The following is a 22911-nucleotide window of genomic DNA, read 5'->3' as shown; positions in this document are numbered from 1 at the left end:
CAGAGATTCTAGTTGTGGAGTTTCTAGTTGGGGAGTTTCTAGTTGTTGAGTTTCTAGCTGTGGAGTTTCTAGTCGCGGAGTTTCTAGTTGCGGAGTTACTAGTCGCGGAGTTTCTAGTTGCAGAGTTTCTAGTTGCGGAGTTTCTAGATGCAGAGTTTCTAGTTGTGGAGTTTCTATTTGTGCAGTTTTAGTTGTGCAGTTTCAAGTTGTGGAATTTCAAGTTGTGGAATATATAGGTGTCGAGTTTCTAGTTGTTGAGTGTCTAGTTGTGGAGTTTCTAGTGGCGGAGTTTCTAGTTGTGGAGTTTCTACTTGTGGAGATTCTAGTTGTGGAGTTTTGAGTTGCAGAGTTTCTGGTTGCGGAGTTCCAGGTTGTGGAGTTTCTAGTGGTGGAGTTGGTAGTTGTGGAGTATCTTTTTGTGGAGTTTCAAGTTGAGGAGTTTTTAGTTGTGGATTTCGAAGTTGTAGAGTTCCTAGTTGTGGAGTTTCTAGTGGTGGAGTTTCTAGTTGTTGAGTTTCTAGTTGCTGAGTTTCTAGTCGCGAAGTCTCAAATTGTGGAGTTTCTAGCTGTGGATTTTGAAGTTGTAGAGTTCCTAGTTGCAGAGTGTCTAGATGGAAGTTTCTAGTTGTTGAGTTTCTAGTTGACGAGTTTCTATTTGCGAAGTCTCAAGTTGTGGAGTTTCTAGCTGTGGAGTTTCTAGTTGCGGAGTTTGTAGCTGCGGAGTTTCTAGTTGAAGAGCTTCTAGTTGTGGAGATTCTAGTGTCCGAGTTTCTAGTTGCGAAGTCTCAAGTTGTGGAGTTTCTAGCTGTGGAGTTTCTAGTTGCGGAGTTTCTAGTTGCGGAGTTTCTAGTTGCGGAGTTTCTAGTTGTGGAGTTTCTAGTTGTGGAATTTGTAGTTGTGGAGTATCGTGTTGTGGTGTTTCAAGTTGTGGAGTTTCTAGCTGTGGAGTTTTTGGTGTGGAGTTTCTAGTTGCAGAGTTTCTAGTTGCGGAGTTTTCTAGTTGTGGAGATTCTAGTGGCGGAGTTTCAAGTTGTGGAGTTTCTAGTTGCGGAGTTACTAGCTGTGGAGTTTGTAGTGGCGGAGTCTCTAGTTGTGCAGTCTCTAGTTGTTGAGTTGCTAGTTGTGAAGTATATAGTTGTGGGGTTTGTAGCTGTGGAGTTTCTAGTTGCGGAGTTTCTAGTTGCAGAGATTCTAGTTGTGGAGTTTCTAGTTGTGGAGTTTCTAGTTGCGGAGTTTCTAGTTGTGGAGTTTCTAGTTGCGGAATTTGTAGTTGTGGAGTATCTAGTTGTGGTGTTTCAAGTTGTGGAGTCTGTAGTTGTGGAGTATCTGTATGTTGGGTTTCAAGTTGTGGAGTTTCTAGCTGTGGAGTTTCTAGCTGTGGAGTTTCTAGTGGTTGAGTTTCCAGTTGACGAGTTTCTATTTGCGAAGTCTCAAGTTGTGGAGTTTCTAGCTGTAAAGTTTCTAGTTGCAGAGTTTCTAGTTGCGGAGTTTTCAGTTGTGGAGTTTCTAGTTGTGGAATTTCAATCTGTGTAGTTTCTAGTTGTGGAGTCTCAATTTTGAAGTTGCTAGTTGTGGAGTTTCTAGTTGTGGAGTGTCTAATTGTGGAGTTTCTAGTTGTGAAGTTTCTAGTTGTAGAGTTTCTAGTTGGAGTTTTTAGTTTTTGAGTTTCTAGTTGTAGATTTTCTATTTGCAGAGTTCCTAGTTGTGGAGTTTCTAGTTGTGGGGTTTCTAGTTGTGGAACTTGTAGTTGTGCAGTATCTAGTTGTGGTGTTTCAAGTTATGGAGTTTCTAGCTGTGGAGTTTCTTGTTGTGGAGTTTCTAGTGGCAGAGTTTCTAGTTGCGGAGTTTTCTAGTTGTGGAGATTCTAGTGGCGGAGTTTCAAGTTGTGGAGTTTCTAGTTGCGGAGTTACTAGCTGTGGAGTTTCTAGTAGCGGAGTCTCTAGTTGTGCAGTCTATAGTTGTTGAGTTGCTAGTTGCAGAGTTTCTAGTTGCGGAGTTTCTAGTTGCAGAGTTTCTAGTTGTGGAGTTTATATTTGGAGAGTTTCGAGTTGCAGAGTTTCTAGTTGTGGATTTTCTAGTTGTGGAGTTTTAGTTGTGGAGTTTCAAGTTGTGGAATTTATAGGTGTGGAGTTTCTAGTTGTTGAGTGTCTAGTTGTGGAGTTTCTAGCTGTGGAGTTTCTAGTGGTTGAGTTTCCAGTTGACGAGTTTCTATTCGCGAAGTCTCAAGTGTTGGAGTTTCTAGCTGTAAAGTTTCTAGTTGCGGAGTTTCTAGTTGCGGAGTTTCCAGTTGCGGAGTTTCTCGTTGTGGAATTTGTAGCTGTGGAGTATCTAGTTGTAGTGTTTCAAGTTGTGGAGTTTATAGCTGTGGAGTTTCTAGTTGCGGATTATCTAGTTGCAGAGTTTCTAGTAGCGGAGTTTCTAGTTGTGGCGTTTCTACTTGTGGAGTTTCTAGTTGTGGAGTTTTAGTTGCGGAGTTTCTGGTTGCGGAGTTTCAGGTTGTGGAGTTTCTAGTTGTGAAGTTTATAGTTGTGGAGTATCTAGTTGTGGAGTTTCAAGTTGAGCAGTTTTTAGTTGTGAATTTTGAAATTGTAGAGTTCCTAGTTGTGGAGTTTCTAGAGGTGGAGTTTCTAGTTGTTGAGTTACTAGTTGCTGAGTTCCTTGTCGCGAAGTCTCAAGTTGTCGAGTTTCTAACTGTGGAGTTTCTAGTTACGGAGTTTCCAGTTGTGGTGTTTCTAGTTGCGGAATTTGTAGTTGTGGAGTATCTAGTTGTGGTGTTTCAAGTTGTGGAGTCTGTAGTTGTGGAGTATCTATTTGTCGGGTTTCAAGCTGTGGAGTTTCTAGTTGTGGAGTTTCTAGCTGTGGAGTTTCTAGTGATTGAGTTTCCAGTCGACGAGTTTCTATTTGCGAAGTCTCAAGCTGTGGAGTGTCTAATTGTAAAGTTTGTAGTTGTAGAGTTTCTAGTTGCGGAGTTTCCAGTTGTGGAATTTGTAGTTGTGGATTATCTAGTTGTGGAGTTTCTAGCTGTGGAGTTTCTAGTTGCGGAGTTTCTAGTTGTGGAGTGTCTAGTTGTGGAGCTTTTAGTTGAGGAGTCTCTAGTTGTTGAGTCTCTAGCTGTGGAACTTCTAGTTGTGGAGTTTCTAGTTGCAGAGTTTGTTGTTGCGGAGTTTCTAGATGTTGTGTTTCTAGTTGTGGAGTTTCTGGCTGTGGAGTTTCCAGTTGTGGAGTTTCTAGTTGTGGAGTTTCTAGTTGTGAGGTTCGTAGTTGTGGAGTTTCTAGTGGTGGAGTTTCTAGTTGTGGAGTCTCTAGTTGTGGAGTTTCTAGTTGCGAACTCTCAAGTTGTGGAGTTTCTAGTTGTGGAGTTTCTAGCTGTGGTGTTTCTAGTTGTTGAGTTTCTAGTTGCCGAGTTTCTATTTGCGAAGTCTCAAGTTGTGGAGTTTTAGTTGAGGAGTTTCTGGTTGCGGAGTTTCAGGTTGTGGAGTTTCTATTTGTGAAGTTTATAGTTGTGGAGTATCTAGTTGTGGAGTTTCAAGTTGAGCAGTTTTTAGTTGTGGATTTTGAAATTGTAGAGTTCCTAGTTGTGGAGTTTCTAGTGGTGGTGTTTCTAGTTGTTGAGTTTCTAGTTGACGAGTTTCTATTCGCGAAGTCTCAAGATGTGGAGTTTCTAGTTGTGGAGTTTGTAGTTGCGGAGTTTCTAGTTGCAGAGTTTCTAGTTGTGGAGATTCTAGATGCCGAGTTTCTTGTTGCGCAGTCTCAAGTTGTGGAGTTTCAAGCTGTGGAGTTTCTAGTTGCGGAGTTTTCTAGTTCTGGAGATTCTAGTGGCGGAGTTTCAAGTTGTGAAGTTTCTAGTTGCGGAGTTACTAGCTGTGGAGTTTCCAGGTGCGGAGTCTCTAGTTGTGCAATCTATAGTTGTTGAGTTGCTAGTTGTGAAGTTTATAGTTGTGGGGTTTCTATCTGTGGAGTGTCTAGTTGCGAAGTTTGTAGCTGCAGAGTTTCTAGTTTCGGAGTTTCTAGTTGCAGAGATTCTAGTGGTGGAGTTTCCAGTTGTGGAGTCTCTAGTTGTGGAGTTTCTAGCTGTGGAGTTTCTAGTGGTTGAGTTTCCAGTTGACGAGTTTCTATTTGCGAAGTCTCAAGTTGTGGAGTTTCTAGCTGTAAAGTTTCTAGTTGCAGAGTTTCTAGTTGCGAAGTTTCCAGTTGTGGAGTTTCCAGTTGTGGAAATTCAATCTGTGTAGTTTCTAGTTGTGGAGTCTCAATTTTGGAGTTCCTAGTTGTGGAGTCTCTAGTTGTCGAGTTTCTAGTTGTGGAGTGTCTATTTGTGGAGTTTCTAGTTGTGAAGTTTCTAGTTGTGGAGTTTCTAGTTGGAGTTTTTAGCTTTCGAGCTTCTAGTTGTAGATTTTCTATTTGCAGAGTTCCTCGTTGTTGGGTTTCTAGTTGTGGAAATTCTAGCTGTGGAGTTTCTACATATGGAATCTCTAGTCGAGGAGTTTCTAGTTGTGTAGTTTCTATCTGAGGAGTTTCTAAATGCAAAGTCTCTAGTTGTGCAGTCTCTAGTTGTGGAGTTTCTAGTTGTGGAGTTTCTTGTTGGGGAGTTTCTAGTTGTGAAGTTTCTAGTTGTGGATTTTCTAGTTGCGGAGTTTCTAGTTGCAGAGTTTCAAGTTGTGGACTTTCTAGTTGGAGTTTTTAGTTTTCGAGTTTCTAGTTGTAGATTTTCTATTTGCAGGGTTCCTAGTTGTGGAGTTTCTAGTTGTGGGGTTTCTAGTTGTGGAAATTCTAGCTGTGGAGTTTCTACTTATGAAATCTCTAGTTGTGGAGTTTCTAGTCTTGGAGTTTATAGTTGTGGAGTTTCTTGTTGGGGAGTTTCTAGTTGCGGAGTTTCTAGTTGCGGAGTTTCCAGTTAGGGAGTTTCTACTTGGGTTTATAGTTGTGGAATTTCTAGTTGCAGAGTTTCGAGTTGCGGAGTTTCAAGTTGTGGAGTTTCTAGTTGCGGAGTTTCTAGCTGCGGAGTTTCTAGTTGCGGAGTCTCTAGTTGTGCAGTCTCTAGTTGTTGAGTTTCTAGTTGTGAAGTTTATAGTTGAGGGGTTTCTAGCTGTGGAGTTTCTAGTTGCGGAGTTTCTATTTGCAGAGTTTCCAGTCGACGAGTTTCTATTTGCGAAGTCTCAAGCTGTGGAGTGTCTAATTGTAAAGTTTGTAGTTGTAGAGATTCTAGTTGCGGAGTTTCCAGTTGTGGAATTTGTAGTTGTGGATTATCTAGTTGTGGAGTTTCTAGCTGTGGAGTTTCTAGTTGCGGAGTTTCTAGTTGTGGAGTGTCTAGTTGTGGAGCTTTTAGTTGAGGAGTCTCTAGTTGTTGAGTCTCTAGCTGTGGAAATTCTAGTTGTGGAGTTTCTAGTTGCAGAGTTTGTTGTTGCGGATTTTCTAGATGTGGTGTTTCTAGTTGTGGAGTTTCTGGCTGTGGAGTTTCCAGTTGCGGAGTTTCTAGTTGTGGAGTTTCTAGTTGTGAGGTTCGTAGTTGTGGAGTTTCTAGTGGTGGAGTTTCTAGTTGTGGAGTCTCTAGTTGTGGAGTTTCTAGTTGTGGAGTTTCTAGTTGCGAACTCTCAAGTTGTGGAGTTTCTAGTTGTGGAGTTTCTAGCTGTGGTGTTTCTAGTTGTTGAGTTTCTAGTTGCCGAGTTTCTATTTGCGAAGTCTCAAGTTGTGGAGTTTTAGTTGAGGAGTTTCTGGTTGCGAAGTTTCAGGTTGTGGAGTTTCTATTTGTGAAGTTTATAGTTGTGGAGTATCTAGTTGTGGAGTTTCAAGTTGAGCAGTTTTTAGTTGTGGATTTTGAAATTGTAGAGTTCCTAGTTGTGGAGTTTCTAGTGGTGGTGTTTCTAGTTGTTGAGTTTCTAGTTGACGAGTTTCTATTTGCGAAGTCTCAAGATGTGGAGTTTCTAGTTGTGGAGTTTGTAGTTGCGGAGTTTCTAGTTGCAGAGTTTCTAGTTGTGGAGATTCTAGATGCCGAGTTTCTTGTTGCGCAGTCTCAAGTTGTGGAGTTTCTAGCTGTGGAGTTTCTAGTTGCGGAGTTTCTAGTTGTGGAGTTTCTAGCTGTGGAGTTTCTAGCTGTGGAGTTTCTAGTTGTGGAATTTGTAGTTGTGGAGTATCTAATTGTGGTGTTTCAAGTTGTGGAGTTTTAAGCTGTGGAGTTTCTAGTTGCGGAGTTTTCTAGTTCTGGAGATTCTAGTGGCGGAGTTTCAAGTTGTGAAGTTTCTAGTTGCGGAGTTACTAGCTGTGGAGTTTCCAGGTGCGGAGTCTCAAGTTGTGCAGTCTATAGTTGTTGAGTTGCTAGTTGTGAAGTTTATAGTTGTGGGGTTTCTATCTGTGGAGTGTCTAGTTGCGGGGTTTGTAGTTGCAGAGTTTCTAGTTTCGGAGTTTCTAGTTGCCGAGATTCTAGTGGTGGAGTTTCCAGTTGTGGAGTCTCTAGTTGTGGAGTTTCTAGCTGTGGAGTTTCTAGTGGTTGAGTTTCCAGTTGACGAGTTTCTATTTGCGAAGTCTCAACTTGTGGAGTTTCTAGCTGTAAAGTTTCTAGTTGCAGAGTTTCTAGTTGCGAAGTTTCCAGTTGTGGAGTTTCCAGTTGTGGAAATTCAATCTGTGTAGTTTCTAGTTGTGGAGTCTCAATTTTGGAGTTCCTAGTTGTGGAGTCTCTAGTTGTCGAGTTTCTAGTTGTGGAGTGTCTATTTGTGGAGTTTCTAGTTGTGAAGTTTCTAGTTGTGGAGTTTCTAGTTGGAGTTTTAGCTTTCGAGCTTCTAGTTGTAGATTTTCTATTTGCAGAGTTCCTCGTTGTTGGGTTTCTAGTTGTGGAAATTCTAGCTGTGGAGTTTCTACTTATGGAATCTCTAGTCGAGGAGTTTCTAGTTGTGTAGTTTCTATCTGAGGAGTTTCTAAATGCAAAGTCTCTAGTTGTGCAGTCTCTAGTTGTGGAGTTTCTAGTTGTGGAGTTTCTTGTTGGGGAGTTTCTAGTTGTGAAGTTTCTAGTTGTGGATTTTTTAGTTGCGGAGTTTCTAGTTGCGGAGTTTCCAGTTGGGGAGTTTCTACTTGAGTTTATAGTTGTGGATTTTCTAGTTGCAGAGTTTCGATTTGCAGAGTTTCAAGTTGTGGACTTTCTAGTTGGAGTTTTTAGTTTTCGAGTTTCTAGTTGTAGATTTTCTATTTGCAGAGTTCCTAGTTGTGGAGTTTCTAGTTGTGGGGTTTCTAGTTGTGGAAATTCTAGCTGTGGAGTTTCTACTTATGAAATCTGTAGTTGTTGAGTTTCTAGTTGTGGAGTTTCTAGTTGTGGAGTTTCTTGTTGGGGAGTTTCTAGTTGTGGAGTTTCTATTTGCGGAGTTTCCAGTTAGGGAGTTTCTACTTGGGTTTATAGTTGTGGAATTTCTAGTTGCAGAGTTTCGAGTTGCGGAGTTTCAAGTTGTGGAGTTTCTAGTTGCGGAGTTTCTAGCTGCGGAGTTTCTAGTTGCGGAGTCTCTAGTTGTGCAGTCTCTAGTTGTTGAGTTTCTAGTTGTGAAGTTTATAGTTGAGGGGTTTCTAGCTGTGGAGTTTCTAGTTGCGGAGTTTCTATTTGCAGAGTTTCTAGTTGCGGAGTTTTTAGCTGCAGAGTTTCTAGCTGTGGAGTTTCTAGTTGTGGAGTTTCTAGTTGTGGAGTTTTAGTTGTGGCGTTTCCAGTTGAGGAATTTATAGGTGTGGAGTTTGTAGTTGTTGAGTTTCTAGTTGTCGGGTTTCTAGGTGCAGAATTTCTAGTTGTGGAGTGTCTAGTTGTGGAGCTTTTAGTTGAAGAGTCTCTAGTTGTTGAGTCTTTAGCTGTGGAAATTCAAGTTGTGGAGTTTTTAATGGAGGAGTTTGTTGTTGCGGAGTTTCTAGATGGTGTTTTTCTAGTTGTAGAGTTTCTAGTTGTGGAGTTTCTATTTGTGAGGTTTGTAGTTGTGGAGTTTCTAGTGGTAGAGTTTCTAGTTGTGGAATCTCTAGTTGTGGAGTTTCTAGTTGTGGAGTATCTAAATGCGAACTCTCAAGTTGTGAAGTTTCTAGTTGTGGAGTTTCTAGCTGAGGAGTTTCTAGTTGTTGAGTTTCTAGTTGACGAGTTTCTATTTGCGAAGTCTCAAGTGTTGGAGTTTCTAGCTGTGGAGTTTCTAGTTGCGGAGTTTGTAGTTGCGGAGTTTCTAGTTGCAGAGTTTCTATTTGCCGAGTTTCTTGTTGCGAAGTCTCAAGTTGTGGAGTTTCTAGCTGTGGAGTTTCTAGTTGCGGAGTTTCTAGTTGTGGAGTTTCTAGTTGTGGAGTTTCTAGTTGTGGAATTTGTAGTTGTGGAGTATCTAGTTGTGGTGTTTCAAGTTGTGGAGTTTCTAGCTGTGGAGTTTCTGGTTGCGGAGTTTCTAGTGGCAGAGTTTCTAGCTGCGGAGTTTCTAGTTGCAGAGATTCTAGTTGTGGAGTTTCTAGTTGGGGAGTTTCTAGTTGTTGAGTTTCTAGCTGTGGAGTTTCTAGTCGCGGAGTTTCTAGTTGCGGAGTTACTAGTCGCGGAGTTTCTAGTTGCAGAGTTTCTAGTTGCGGAGTTTCTAGATGCAGAGTTTCTAGTTGTGGAGTTTCTAGTTGTGCAGTTTTAGTTGTGCACTTTCAAGTTGTGGAATTTCAAGTTGTGGAATATATAGGTGTCGAGTTTCTAGTTGTTGAGTGTCCAGTTGTGGAGTTTCTAGTTGCGGAGTTTCTAGTTGTGGAGTTTCTACTTGTGGAGATTCTAGTTGTGGAGTTTTGAGTTGCGGAGCTTCTGGTTGCGGAGTTTCAGGTTGTGGAGTTTCTAGTTGTGGAGTTGGTAGTTGTGGAGTATCTTGTTGTGGAGTTTCAAGTTGAGGAGTTTTTAGTTGTGGATTTCGAAGTTGTAGAGTTCCTAGTTGTGGAGTTTCTAGTGGTGGAGTTTCTAGTTGTTGAGTTTCTAGTTGCTGAGTTTCTAGTCGCGAAGTCTCAAATTGTGGAGTTTCTAGCTGTGGATTTTGAAGTTGTAGAGTTCCTAGTTGCGGAGTGTCTAGATAGAAGTTTCTAGTTGTTGAGTTTCTAGTTGACGAGTTTCGATTTGCGAAGTCTCAAGTTGTGGAGTTTCTAGCTGTGGAGTTTCTTTATGCGGAGTTTGTAGCTGCGGAGTTTCTAGTTGAAGAGCTTCTAGTTGTGGAGATTCTAGTGTCCGAGTTTCTAGTTGCGAAGTCTCAAGTTGTGGAGTTTCTAGCTGTGGAGTTTCTAGTTGCGGAGTTTCTAGTTGCGGAGTTTCTAGTTGTGGAGTTTCAAGTTGTGGAGTTTCTGGTTGTGGAATTTGTAGTTGTGGATTATGGTGTTGTGGTGTTTCAAGTTGTGGAGTTTCTAGCTGTGGAGTTCTTGGTGTGGAGTTTCTAGTTGCAGAGTTTCTAGTTGCGGAGTTTTCTAGTTGTGGAGATTCTAGTGGCGGAGTTTCAAGTTGTGGAGTTTCTAGTTGCGGAGTTACTAGCTGTGGAGTTTGTAGTGGCGGAGTCTCTAGTTGTGCAGTCTGTAGTTGTTGAGTTGCTAGTTGTGAAGTATATAGTTGTGGGGTTTGTAGCTGTGGAGTTTCTAGTTGCGGAGTTTCTAGTTGTGGAGTTTCTAGTTGCGGAATTTGTAGTTGTGGAGTATCTAGTTGTGGTGTTTCAAGTTGTGGAGTCTGTAGTTGTGGAGTATCTATATGTTGGGTTTCAAGTTGTGGAGTTTCTAGCTGTGGAGTTTCTAGCTGTGGAGTTTCTAGTGGTTGAGTTTCCAGTTGACGAGTTTCTATTTGCGAAGTCTCAAGTTGTGGAGTTTCTAGCTGTAAAGTTTCTAGTTGCAGAGTTTCTAGTTGCGGAGTTTTCAGTTGTGGAGTTTCTAGTTGTGGAATTTCAATCTGTGTAGTTTCTAGTTGTGGAGTCTCAATTTTGAAGTTGCTAGTTGTGGAGTTTCTAGTTGTGGAGTGTCTATTTGTGGAGTTTCTAGTTGTGAAGTTTCTAGTTGTAGAGTTTCTAGATGGAGTTTTTAGTTTTTGAGTTTCTAGTTGTAGATTTTCTATTTGCAGAGTTCCTAGTTGTGGAGTTTCTAGTTGTGGGGTTTCTAGTTGTGGAACTTGTAGTTGTGCAGTATCTAGTTGTGGTGTTTCAAGTTATGGAGTTTCTAGCTGTGGAGTTTCTGGTTGTGGAGTTTCTAGTGGCAGAGTTTCTAGTTGCGGAGTTTTCTAGTTGTGGAGATTCCAGTGGCGGAGTTTCAAGTTGTGGAGTTTCTAGTTGCGGAGTTACTAGCTGTGGAGTTTCTAGTAGCGGAGTCTCTAGTTGTGCAGTCTATAGTTGTTGAGTTGCTAGTTGCAGAGTTTCTAGTTGCAGAGTTTCTAGTTGCGGAGTTTCTAGTTGCAGAGTTTCTAGTTGTGGAGTTTATATTTGGAGAGTTTCGAGTTGCAGAGTTTCTAGTTGTGGAGGTTCTAGTTGTGGAGTTTTAGTTGTGGAGTTTCAAGTTGAGGAATTTATAGGTGTGGAGTTTCTAGTTGTTGAGTGTCTAGCTGTGGAGTTTCTAGTGGTTGAGTTTCTAGTTGACGAGTTTCTATTCGCGAAGTCTCAAGTGTTGGAGTTTCTAGCTGTAAAGGTTCTAGTTGCGGAGTTTCTAGTTGCGGAGTTTCCGGTTGCGGAGTTTCTCGTTGTGGAATTTGTAGCTGTGGAGTATCTAGTTGTAGTGTTTCAAGTTGTGGAGTTTATAGCTGTGGAGTTTCTAGTTGCGGAGTATCTAGTTGCAGAGTTTCTTGTTGCGGAGTTTCTAGTTGTGGCGTTTCTACTTGTGGAGTTTCTGGTTGTGGAGTTTTAGTTGCGGAGTTTCTGGTTGCGGAGTTTCAGGTTGTGGAGTTTCTAGTTGTTAAGTTTATAGTTGTGGAGTATCTAGTTGTGGAGTTTCAAGTTGAGCAGTTTTTAGTTGTGGATTTTGAAATTGTAGAGTTCCTAGTTGTGGAGTTTCTAGAGGTGGAGTTTCTAGTTGTTGAGTTTCTAGTTGCTGAGTTCCTAGTGGCGAAGTCTCAAGTTGTCGAGTTTCTAACTGTGGAGTTTCTAGTTGCGGAGTTTCCAGTTGTGGTGTTTCTAGTTGCGGAATTTGTAGTTGTGGAGTATCTAGTTGTGGTGTTTCAAGTTGTGGAGTCTGTAGTTGTGGAGTATCTATTTGTCGGGTTTCAAGCTGTGGAGTTTCTAGTTGTGGAGTTTCTAGCTGTGGAGTTTCTAGTGATTGAGTTTCCAGTTGACGAGTTTCTATTTGCGAAGTCTCAAGCTGTGGAGTGTCTAATTGTAAAGTTTGTAGTTGTAGAGTTTCTAGTTGTGAGTTTCCAGTTGTGGAATTTGTAGTTGTGGATTATCTAGTTGTGGAGTTTCTAGCTGTGGAGTTTCTAGTTGCGGAGTTTCTAGTTGTAGAGTGTCTAGTTGTGGAGCTTTTAGTTGAGGAGTCTCTAGTTGTTGAGGTTCTACCTGTGGAAATTCTAGTTGTGGAGTTTCTAGTTGCAGAGTTTGTTGTTGCGGAGTTTCTAGATGTGGTGTTTCTAGTTGTGGAGTTTCTGGCTCTGGAGTTTCCAGTTGCGGAGTTTCTAGTTGTGGAGTTTCTAGTTGTGAGGTTCGTAGTTGTGGAGTTTCTAGTGGTGGAGTTTCTAGTTGTGGAGTCTCTAGTTGTGGAGTTTCTAGTTGTGGAGTTTCAAGTTGCGAACTCTCAAGTTGTGGAGTTTCTAGTTGTGGAGTTTCTAGCTGTGGTGTTTCTAGTTGTTGAGTTTCTAGTTGCCGAGTTTCTATTTGCGAAGTCTCAAGTTGTGGAGTTTTAGTTGAGGAGTTTCTGGTTGCGGAGTTTCTAGTTGCGGAGTTTCCAGTTAGGGAGTTTCTACTTGGGTTTATAGTTGTGGAATTTCTAGTTGCAGAGTTTCGAGTTGCGGAGTTTCAAGTTGTGGAGTTTCTAGTTGCGGAGTTTCTAGCTGCGGAGTTTCTAGTTGCGGAGTCTCTAGTTGTGCAGTCTCTAGTTGTTGAGTTTCTAGTTGTGAAGTTTATAGTTGAGGGGTTTCTAGCTGTGGAGTTTCTAGTTGCGGAGTTTCTATTTGCAGAGTTTCTAGTTGCGGAGTTTTTAGCTGCAGAGTTTCTAGCTGTGGAGTTTCTAGTTGTGGAGTTTCTAGTTGTGGAGTTTTAGTTGTGGCGTTTCCAGTTGAGGAATTTATAGGTGTGGAGTTTGTAGTTGTTGAGTTTCTAGTTGTCGGGTTTCTAGGTGCAGAATTTCTAGTTGTGGAGTGTCTAGTTGTGGAGCTTTTAGTTGAAGAGTCTCTAGTTGTTGAGTCTTTAGCTGTGGAAATTCAAGTTGTGGAGTTTCTAATGGAGGAGTTTGTTGTTGCGGAGTTTCTAGATGGTGTTTTTCTAGTTGGAGAGTTTCTGGCTGTGGAGTTTCAAGTTGCGGAGTTTCTAGTTGTGGAGTTTCTATTTGTGAGGTTTGTAGTTGTGGAGTTTCTAGTGGTAGAGTTTCTAGTTGTGGAATCTCTAGTTGTGGAGTTTCTAGTTGTGGAGTATCTAAATGCGAACTCTCAAGTTGTGAAGTTTCTAGTTGTGGAGTTTCTAGCTGTGGAGTTTCTAGTTGTTGAGTTTCTAGTTGACGAGTTTCTATTTGCGAAGTCTCAAGTGTTGGAGTTTCTAGCTGTGGAGTTTCTAGTTGCGGAGTTTGTAGTTGCGGAGTTTCTAGTTGCAGAGTTTCTATTTGCCGAGTTTCTTGTTGCGAAGTCTCAAGTTGTGGAGTTTCTAGCTGTGGAGTTTCTAGTTGCGGAGTTTCTAGTTGTGGAGTTTCTAGTTGTGGAGTTTCTAGTTGTGGAATTTGTAGTTGTGGAGTATCTAGTTGTGGTGTTTCAAGTTGTGGAGTTTCTAGCTGTGGAGTTTCTGGTTGCGGAGTTTCTAGTGGCAGAGTTTCTAGCTGCGGAGTTTCTAGTTGCAGAGATTCTAGTTGTGGAGTTTCTAGTTGGGGAGTTTCTAGTTGTTGAGTTTCTAGCTGTGGAGTTTCTAGTCGCGGAGTTTCTAGTTGCGGAGTTACTAGTCGCGGAGTTTCTAGTTGCAGAGTTTCTAGTTGCGGAGTTTCTAGATGCAGAGTTTCTAGTTGTGGAGTTTCTAGTTGTGCAGTTTTAGTTGTGCAGTTTCAAGTTGTGGAATTTCAAGTTGTGGAATATATAGGTGTCGAGTTTCTAGTTGTTGAGTGTCCAGTTGTGGAGTTTCTAGTTGCGGAGTTTCTAGTTGTGGAGTTTCTACTTGTGGAGATTCTAGTTGTGGAGTTTTGAGTTGCGGAGCTTCTGGTTGCGGAGTTTCAGGTTGTGGAGTTTCTAGTTGTGGAGTTGGTAGTTGTGGAGTATCTTGTTGTGGAGTTTCAAGTTGAGGAGTTTTTAGTTGTGGATTTCGAAGTTGTAGAGTTCCTAGTTGTGGAGTTTCTAGTGGTGGAGTTTCTAGTTGTTGAGTTTCTAGTTGCTGAGTTTCTAGTCGCGAAGTCTCAAATTGTGGAGTTTCTAGCTGTGGATTTTGAAGTTGTAGAGTTCCTAGTTGCGGAGTGTCTAGATAGAAGGTTCTAGTTGTTGAGTTTCTAGTTGACGAGTTTCGATTTGCGAAGTCTCAAGTTGTGGAGTTTCTAGCTGTGGAGTTTCTTTATGCGGAGTTTGTAGCTGCGGAGTTTCTAGTTGAAGAGCTTCTAGTTGTGGAGATTCTAGTGTCCGAGTTTCTAGTTGCGAAGTCTCAAGTTGTGGAGTTTCTAGCTGTGGAGTTTCTAGTTGCGGAGTTTCTAGTTGCGGAGTTTCTAGTTGTGGAGTTTCAAGTTGTGGAGTTTCTGGTTGTGGAATTTGTAGTTGTGGATTATCGTGTTGTGGTGTTTCAAGTTGTGGAGTTTCTAGCTGTGGAGTTTTTGGTGTGGAGTTTCTAGTTGCAGAGTTTCTAGTTGCGGAGTTTTCTAGTTGTGGAGATTCTAGTGGCGGAGTTTCAAGTTGTGGAGTTTCTAGTTGCGGAGTTACTAGCTGTGGAGTTTGTAGTGGCGGAGTCTCTAGTTGTGCAGTCTGTAGTTGTTGAGTTGCTAGTTGTGAAGTATATAGTTGTGGGGTTTGTAGCTGTGGAGTTTCTAGTTGCGGAGTTTCTAGTTCTGGAGTTTCTAGTTGCGGAATTTGTAGTTGTGGAGTATCTAGTTGTGGTGTTTCAAGTTGTGGAGTCTGTAGTTGTGGAGTATCTATATGTTGGGTTTCAAGTTGTGGAGTTTCTAGCTGTGGAGTTTCTAGCTGTGGAGTTTCTAGTGGTTGAGTTTCCAGTTGACGAGTTTCTATTTGCGAAGTCTCAAGTTGTGGAGTTTCTAGCTGTAAAGTTTCTAGTTGCAGAGTTTCTAGTTGCGGAGTTTTCAGTTGTGGAGTTTCTAGTTGTGGAATTTCAATCTGTGTAGTTTCTAGTTGTGGAGTCTCAATTTTGAAGTTGCTAGTTGTGGAGTTTCTAGTTGTGGAGTGTCTATTTGTGGAGTTTCTAGTTGTGAAGTTTCTAGTTGTAGAGTTTCTAGATGGAGTTTTTAGTTTTTGAGTTTCTAGTTGTAGATTTTCTATTTGCAGAGTTCCTAGTTGTGGAGTTTCTAGTTGTGGGGTTTCTAGTTGTGGAACTTGTAGTTGTGCAGTATCTAGTTGTGGTGTTTCAAGTTATGGAGTTTCTAGCTGTGGAGTTTCTGGTTGTGGAGTTTCTAGTGGCAGAGTTTCAAGTTGTGGAGTTTCTAGTTGCGGAGTTACTAGCTGTGGAGTTTCTAGTAGCGGAGTCTCTAGTTGTGCAGTCTATAGTTGTTGAGTTGCTAGTTGCAGAGTTTCTAGTTGCAGAGTTTCTAGTTGCGGAGTTTCTAGTTGCAGAGTTTCTAGTTGCGGAGTTTATATTTGGAGAGTTTCGAGTTGCAGAGTTTCTAGTTGTGGAGGTTCTAGTTGTGGAGTTTTAGTTGCGGAGTTTCCAGTTGTGGAATTTGTAGTTGTGGATTATCTAGTTGTGGAGTTTCTAGCTGTGGAGTTTCTAGTTGCGGAGTTTCTAGTTGTGGAGTGTCTAGTTTTGGAGCTTTTAGTTGAGGAGTCTCTAGTTGTTGAGTCTCTACCTGTGGAAATTCTAGTTGTGGAGTTTCTAGTTGCAGAGTTTGTTGTTGCGGAGTTTCTAGATGTGGTGTTTCTAGTTGTGGAGTTTCTGGCTGTGGAGTTTCCAGTTGCGGAGTTTCTAGTTGTGGAGTTTCTAGTTGTGAGGTTCGTAGTTGTGGAGTTTCTAGTGGTGGAGTTTCTAGTTGTGGAGTCTCTAGTTGTGGAGTTTCTAGTTGTGGAGTTTCAAGTTGCGAACTTTCAAGTTGTGGAGTTTCTAGTTGTGGAGTTTCTAGCTGTGGTGTTTCTAGTTGTTGAGTTTCTAGTTGCCGAGTTTCTATTTGCGAAGTCTCAAGTTGTGGAGTTTTAGTTGAGGAGTTTCTGGTTGCGGAGTTTCAGGTTGTGGAGTTTCTATTTGTGAAGTTTATAGTTGTGGAGTATCTAGTTGCGGAGTTTCAAGTTGAGCAGTTTTTAGTTGTGGATTTTGAAATTGTAGAGTTCCTAGTTGTGGAGTTTCTAGTGGTGGTGTTTCTAGTTGTTGAGTTTCTAGTTGACGAGTTTCTATTTGCGAAGTCTCAAGATATGGAGTTTCTAGTTGTGGAGTTTGTAGTTGCGGAGTTTCTAGTTGCAGAGTTTCTAGTTGTGGAGATTCTAGATGCCGACTTTCTTGTTGCGCAGTCTCAAGTTGTGGAGTTTCTAGCTGTGGAGTTTCTAGTTGCGGAGTTTCTAGTTGTGGAGTTTCTAGTTGTGGAGTTTCTAGTTGTGGAATTTGTAGTTGTGGAGTATATAATTGTGGTGTTTCAAGTTGTGGAGTTTCAAGCTGTGGAGTTTCTAGTTGCGGAGTTTTCTAGTTCTGGAGATTCTAGTGGCGGAGTTTCAAGTTGTGAAGTTTCTAGTTGCGGAGTTACTAGCTGTGGAGTTTCCAGATGCGAAGTCTCTAGTTGTGCAGTCTATAGTTGTTGAGTTGCTAGTTGTGAAGTTTATAGTTGGGGGTTTCTATCTGTGGAGTGTCTAGTTGCGGGGTTTGTAGTTGCAGAGTTTCTAGTTTCGGAGTTTCTAGTTGCAGAGATTCTAGTGGTGGAGTTTCCAGTTGTGGAGTCTCTAGTTGTGGAGTTTCTAGCTGTGGAGTTTCTAGTGGTTGAGTTTCCAGTTGACGAGTTTCTATTTGCGAAGTCTCAAGTTGTGGAGTTTCTAGCTGTAAAGTTTCTAGTTGCAGAGTTTCTAGTTGCGAAGTTTCCAGTTGTGGAGTTTCCAGTTGTGGAAATTCAATCTGTGTAGTTTCTATTTGTGGAGTCTCAATTTTGTAGTTCCTAGTTGTGGAGTCTCTAGTTGTCGAGTTTCTAGTTGTGGAGTGTCTATTTGTGGAGTTTCTAGTTGTGAAGTTTCTAGTTGTGGACTTTCTAGTTGGAGTTTTTAGTTTTCGAGTTTCTAGTTGTAGATTTTCTATTTGCAGAGTTCCTAGTTGTGGAGTTTCTAGTTGTGGGGTTTCTAGTTGTGGAAATTCTAGCTGTGGAGTTTCTACTTATGAAATCTCTAGTTGTGGAGTTTCTAGTTGTGGAGTTTCTAGTTGTGGAGTTTCTTGTTGGGGAGTTTCTAGTGGCGGAGTTTCTAGTTGCGGAGTTTCCAGTTAGGGAGTTTCTACTTGGGTTTATAGTTGTGGAATTTCTAGTTGCAGAGTTTCGAGTTGCGGAGTTTCAAGTTGTGGAGTTTCTAGTTGCGGAGTTTCTAGCTGCGGAGTTTCTAGTTGCGGAGTCTCTAGTTGTGCAGTCTCTAGTTGTTGAATTTCTAGTTGTGAAGTTTATAGTTGAGGGGTTTCTAGCTGTGGAGTTTCTAGTTGCGGAGTTTCTATTTGCAGAGTTTCTAGTTGCGGAGTTTTTAGCTGCAGAGTTTCTAGTTGTGGAGTTTCTAGTTGTGGAGTTTCTAGTTGTGGAGTTTTAGTTGTGGCGTTTCCAGTTGAGGAAGTTATAGGTGTGGAGTTTGTAGTTGTTGAGTTTCTAGTTGTCGGGTTTCTAGTTGCAGAATTTCTAGTTGTGGAGTGTCTAGTTGTGGAGCTTTTAGTTGAAGAGTCTCTAGTTGTTGAGTCTTTAGCTGTGGAAATTCTAGTTGTGGAGTTTCTAGTTGAAGAGTTTGTTGTTGCGGAGTTTCTAGATGGTGTTTTTCTAGTTGTAGAGTTTCTGGCTGTGGAGTTTCCAGTTGCGGAGTTTCTAGTTGTGGAGTTTCTAGTTGTGAGGTTTGTAGTTGTGGAGTTTCTAGTGGTAGAGTTTCTAGTTGTGGAATCTCTAGTTGTGGAGTTTCTAGTTGTGGAGTATCTAAATGCGAACTCTCAAGTTGTGGAGTTTCTAGTTGTGGAGTTTCTAGCTGTGAAGTTTCTAGTTGTTGAGTTTCTAGTTGACGAGTTTCTATTTGCGAAGTCTCAAGTGTTGGAGTTTCTAGCTGTGGAGTTTCTAGTTGCGGAGTTTGTAGTTGCGGAGTTTCTAGTTGCAGAGTTTCCATTTGCCGAGTTTCTTGTTGCGAAGTCTCAAGTTGTGGAGTTTCTAGCTGTGGAGTTTCTAGTTGCGGAGTTTCTAGTTGTGGAGTTTCTAGTTGTGGAGTTTCTAGTTGTGGAATTTGTAGTTGTGGAGTATCTAGTTGTGGTGTTTCAAGTTGTGGAGTTTCTAGCTGTGGAGTTTCTGGTTGCGGAGTTTCTAGTTGTGGAGTTTCTAGTTGTGCAGTTTTAGTTGTGCAGTTTCAAGTTGTGGAATATATAGGTGTCGAGTTTCTAGTTGTTGAGTGTCTAGTTGTGGATTTTCTAGTTGCGGAGTTTCTAGTTGTGGAGTTTCTACTTGTGGAGATTCTAGTTGTGGAGTTTTGAGTTGCGGAGTTTCTGGTTGCGGAGTTTCAGGTTGTGGAGTTTCTAGTGGTGGAGTTGGTAGTTGTGGAGTATCTTGTTGTGGAGTTTCAAGTTGAGGAGTTTTTAGTTGTGGATTTCGAAGTTGTAGAGTTCCTAGTTGTGGTGTTTCTAGTGGTGGAGTTTCTAGTTGTTGAGTTTCTAGTTGTTGAGTTTCTAGTTGCTGAGTTTCTAGTCGCGAAGTCTCAAATTGTGGAGTTTCTAGCTGTGGATTTTGAAGTTGTAGAGTTCCTAGTTGCGGAGTGTCTAGATGGAAGTTTCTAGTTGTTGAGTTTCTAGTTGACGAGTTTCTATTTGCGAAGTCTCAAGTTGTGGAGTTTCTAGCTGTGGAGTTTCTAGTTGCGGAGTTTCTAGTTGCGGAGTTTCTAGTTGCGGAGTTTCTAGTTGTGGAGTTTCTAGTTGTGGAATTTGTAGTTGTGGAGTATCGTGTTGTGGTGTTTCAAGTTGTGGAGTTTCTTGCTGTGGAGTTTCTAGTTGTGGAGTTTCTAGTTGCAGAGTTTCTAGTTGCGGAGTTTTCTAGTTGTGGAGATTCTTGTGGTGGAGTTTCAAGTTGTGGAGTTTCTAGTTGCGGAGTTACTAGCTGTGGAGTTTGTAGTGGCGGAGTGTCTAGTTGTGCAGTCTCTAGTTGTTGAGTTGCTAGTTGTGAAGTATATAGTTGTGGGGTTTCTAGCTGTGGAGTTTCTAGTTGCGGAGTTTCTAGTTGCAGAGATTCTAGTTGTGGAGTTTCTAGTTGGGGAGTTTCTAGTTGCGGAGTTTCTAGTTGTGGAGTTTCTAGTTGCTGAATTTTTAGTTGTGGAGTATCTAGTTGTGGTGTTTCAAGTTGTGGAGTCTGTAGTTGTGGAGTATCTATATGTTGGGTTTCAAGTTGTGAAGTTTCTAGCTGTGGAGTTTCTAGCTGTGGAGTTTCTAGTGGTTGAGTTTCCAGTTGACGAGTTTCTATTTGCGAAGTCTCAAGTTGTGGAGTTTCTAGCTGTAAAGTTTCTAGTTGCAGAGTTTCTAGTTGCGGAGTTTTCAGTTGTGGAGTTTCTAGTTGTGGAATTTCAATCTGTGTAGTTTCTAGTTGTGGAGTCTCAATTTTGAAGTTGCTTGTTGTGGAGTTTCTAGTTGTGGAGTGTCTATTTGTGGAGTTTCTAGTTGTGAAGTTTCTAGTTGTAGAGTTTCTAGTTGTAGTTTTTAGTTTTTGAGTTTCTAGTTGTAGATTTTCTATTTGCAGAGTTCCTAGTTGTGGAGTTTCTAGTTGTGGGGTTTCTAGTTGTGGAACTTGTAGTTGTGCAGTATCTAGTTGTGGTGTTTCAAGTTATGGAGTTTCTAGCTGTGGAGTTTCTAGTTGTGGAGTTTCTAGTGGCAGAGTTTCTAGTTGCGGAGTTTTCTAGTTGTGGAGATTCTAGTGGCGGAGTTTCAAGTTGTGGAGTTTCTAGTTGCGGAGTTACTAGCTGTGTAGTTTCTAGTAGCGGAGTCTCTAGTTGTGCAGTCTATAGTTGTTGAGTTGCTAGTTGCAGAGTTTCTTGTTGCGGAGTTTCTAGTTGCAGAGTTTCTAGTTGTGGAGTTTATATTTGGAGAGTTTCGAGTTGCACAGTTTCTAGTTGTGGAGTTTCTAGTTGTGGAGTTTTAGTTGTGGAGTTTCAAGTTGGGGAATTTATAGGTGTGGAGTTTCTAGTTGTTGAGTGTCTAGTTGTGGAGTTTCTAGCTGTGGAGTTTCTAGTGGTTGAGTTTCCAGTTGACGAGTTTCTATTCGCGAAGTCTCAAGTGTTGGAGTTTCTAGCTGTAAAGTTTCTAGTTGCGGAGTTTCTAGTTGCGGAGTTTCCAGTTGCGGAGTTTCTCGTTGTGGAATTTGTAGCTGTGGAGTATCTAGTTGTAGTGTTTCAAGTTGTGTAGTTTATAGCTGTGGAGTTTCTAGTTGCGGAGTATCTAGTTGCAGAGTTTCTAGTTGCGGAGTTTCTAGTTGTGGCGTTTCTACTTGTGGAGTTTCTAGTTGTGGAGTTTTAGTTGCGGAGTTTCTGGTTGCGGAGTTTCAGGTTGTGGAGTTTCTAGTTGTGAAGTTTATAGTTGTGGAGTATCTAGTTGTGGAGTTTCAAGTTGAGCAGTTTTTAGCTGTGGATTTTGAAATTGTAGAGTTCCTAGTTGTGGAGTTTCTAGATGTGGAGTTTCTAGTTGTTGAGTTTCTAGTTGCTGAGTTCCTAGTCGCGAAGTCTCAAGTTGTCGAGTTTCTAATTGTGGAGTTTCTAGTTGCGGAGTTTCCAGTTGTGGTGTTTCTAGTTGCGGAATTTGTAGTTGTGGAGTATCTAGTTGTGGTGTTTCAAGTTGTGGAGTCTGTAGTTGTGGAGTATCTATTTGTCGGGTTTCAAGCTGTGGAGTTTCTAGCTGTGGAGTTTCTAGTGATTGAGTTTCCAGTTGACGAGTTTCTATTTGCGAAGTCTCAAGTTGTGGAGTGTCTAATTGTAAAGTTTGTAGTTGTAGAGTTTCTAGTTGCGGGGTTTCCAGTTGTGGAGTTTCTAGTTGTGGAATTTGTAGTTGTGGATTATCTAGTTGTGGAGTTTCTAGCTGTGGAGTTTCTAGTTGCGGAGTTTCTAGTTGTGGAGTGTCTAGTTGTGGAGCTTTTAGTTGAGGAGTCTCTAGTTGTTGAGTCTCTAGCTGTGGAAATTCTAGTTGTGGAGTTTCTAGTTGCAGAGTTTGTTGTTGCGGAGTTTCTAGATGTGGTGTTTCTAGTTGTGGAGTTTCTGGCTGTGGAGTTTCCAGTTGCGGAGTTCCTAGTTGTGGTGTTTCTAGTGGTGGAGTTTCTAGTTGTTGAGTTTCTAGTTGCTGAGTTTCTAGTCGCGAAGTCTCAAATTGTGGAGTTTCTAGCTGTGGATTTTGAAGTTGTAGAGTTCCTAGTTGAGGAGTGTCTAGATGGAAGTTTCTAGTTGTTGAGTTTCTAGTTGACGAGTTTCTATTTGCGAAGTCTCAAGTTGTGGAGTTTCTAGCTGTGGAGTTTCTAGTTGCGGAGTTTCTTGTTGCGGAGTTTCTAGTTGCGGAGTTTCTAGTTGTGGAGTTTCTAGTTGTGGAATTTGTAGTTGTGGAGTATCGTGTTGTGGTGTTTCAAGTTGTGGAGTTTCTAGCTGTGGAGTTTCTAGTTGTGGAGTTTCTAGTTGCAGAGTTTCTAGTTGCGGAGTTTTCTAGTTGTGGAGATTCTAGTGGCGGAGTTTCAAGTTGTGGAGTTTCTAGTTGCGGAGTTACTAGCTGTGGAGTTTGTAGTGGCGGAGTGTCTAGTTGTGCAGTCTCTAGTTGTTGAGTTGCTAGTTGTGAAGTATATAGTTGTGGGGTTTGTAGCTGTGGAGTTTCTAGTTGCGGAGTTTCTAGTTGCAGAGATTCTAGTTGTGGAGTTTCTAGTTGGGGAGTTTCTAGTTGTGGAGTTTCTAGTTGCAGAGTTTCTAGTTGCGGAGTTTTCTAGTTGTGGAGATTCTAGTGGCGGAGTTTCAAGTTGTGGAGTTTCTAGTTGCGGAGTTACTAGCTGTGGAGTTTGTAGTGGCGGAGTGTCTAGTTGTGCAGTCTCTAGTTGTTGAGTTGCTAGTTGTGAAGTATATAGTTGTGGGGTTTGTAGCTGTGGATTTTCTCGTTGCGGAGTTTCTAGTTGCAGAGATTCTAGTTGTGGAATTTGTAGTTGTGGATTATCTAGTTGTGGAGTTTCTAGCTGTGGAGTTTCTAGTTGCGGAGTTTCTAGTTGTGGAGTGTCTAGTTGTGGAGCTTTTAGTTGAGGAGTCTCTAGTTGTTGAGTCTCTAGCTGTGGAAATTCTAGTTGTGGAGTTTCTAGTTGCAGAGTTTGTTGTTGCGGAGTTTCTAGATGTGGTGTTTCTAGTTGTGGAGTTTCTGGCTGTGGAGTTTCCAGTTGCGGAGTTTCTAGTTGTGGAGTTTCTAGTTGTGAGGTTCGTAGTTGTGGAGTTTCTAGTGGTGGAGTTTCTAGTTGTGGAGTCTCTAGTTGTGGAGTTTCTAGTTGTGGAGTTTCTAGTTGCGAACTCTCAAGTTGTGGAGTTTCTAGTTGTGCAGTTTCTAGCTGTGGTGTTTCAAGTTGTTGAGTTTCTAGTTGCCGAGTTTCAATTTGCGAAGTCTCAAGTTGTGGAGTTTTAGTTGAGGAGTTTCTGGTTGCGGAGTTTCAGGTTGTGGAGTTTCTAGTTGTGGAGATTCTAGATGCCGAGTTTCTTGTTGCGCAGTCTCAAGTTGTGGAGTTTCTAGCTGTGGAGTTTCTAGCTGTGGAGTTTCAAGCTGTGAAGATTATAGTTGTGGAGTATCTAGTTGTGGAGTTTCAAGTTGAGCAGTTTTTAGTTGTGGATTTTGAAATTGTAGAGTTCCTAGTTGTGGAGTTTCTAGTGGTGGTGTTTCTAGTTGTTGAGTTTCTAGTTGACGAGTTTCTATTTGCGAAGTCTCAAGTTGTGGAGTTTCTAGTTGTGGAGTTTGTAGTTGCGGAGTTTCTAGTTGCAGAGTTTCTAGTTGTGGAGATTCTAGATGCCGAGTTTCTTGTTGCGCAGTCTCAAGTTGTGGAGTTTCTAGCTGTGGAGTTTCTAGTTGCGGAGTTTCTAGTTGTGGAGTTTGTAGTTGTGGAGTTTCTAGTTGTGGAATCTGTAGTTGTGGAGTATCTAATTGTGGTGTTTGAAGTTGTGGAGTTTCAAGCTGTGGAGTTTCTAGTTGCGGAGTTTCTAGTGGCAGAGTTTCTAGCTGCGGAGTTTTCTAGTTGTAGAGATTCTAGTGGCGGAGTTTCAAGTTGTGGAGTTTCTGGTTGCGGAGTTACTAGCTGTGGAGTTTCTAGTTGCGGAGTCTCTAGTTGTGCAGTCTCTAGTTGTTGAGTTGCTATTTGTGAAGTTTCTAGTTGTGGGGTTTCTAGCTGTGTAGTTTCTAGTTGCGGAGTTTCTAGTTGCGGAGTATCTAGTTGCAGAGTTTCTAGTTGTGGAGTTTCTAGTTGTGGAATTTGTAGTTGTGG

Source organism: Rhipicephalus microplus, unplaced genomic scaffold, assembly GCF_043290135.1.
Source record: "Rhipicephalus microplus isolate Deutch F79 unplaced genomic scaffold, USDA_Rmic scaffold_12, whole genome shotgun sequence".
Lineage (NCBI taxonomy): Eukaryota > Metazoa > Arthropoda > Arachnida > Ixodida > Ixodidae > Rhipicephalus > Rhipicephalus microplus.
Note: the sequence above shows the minus strand (reverse complement) of the source record.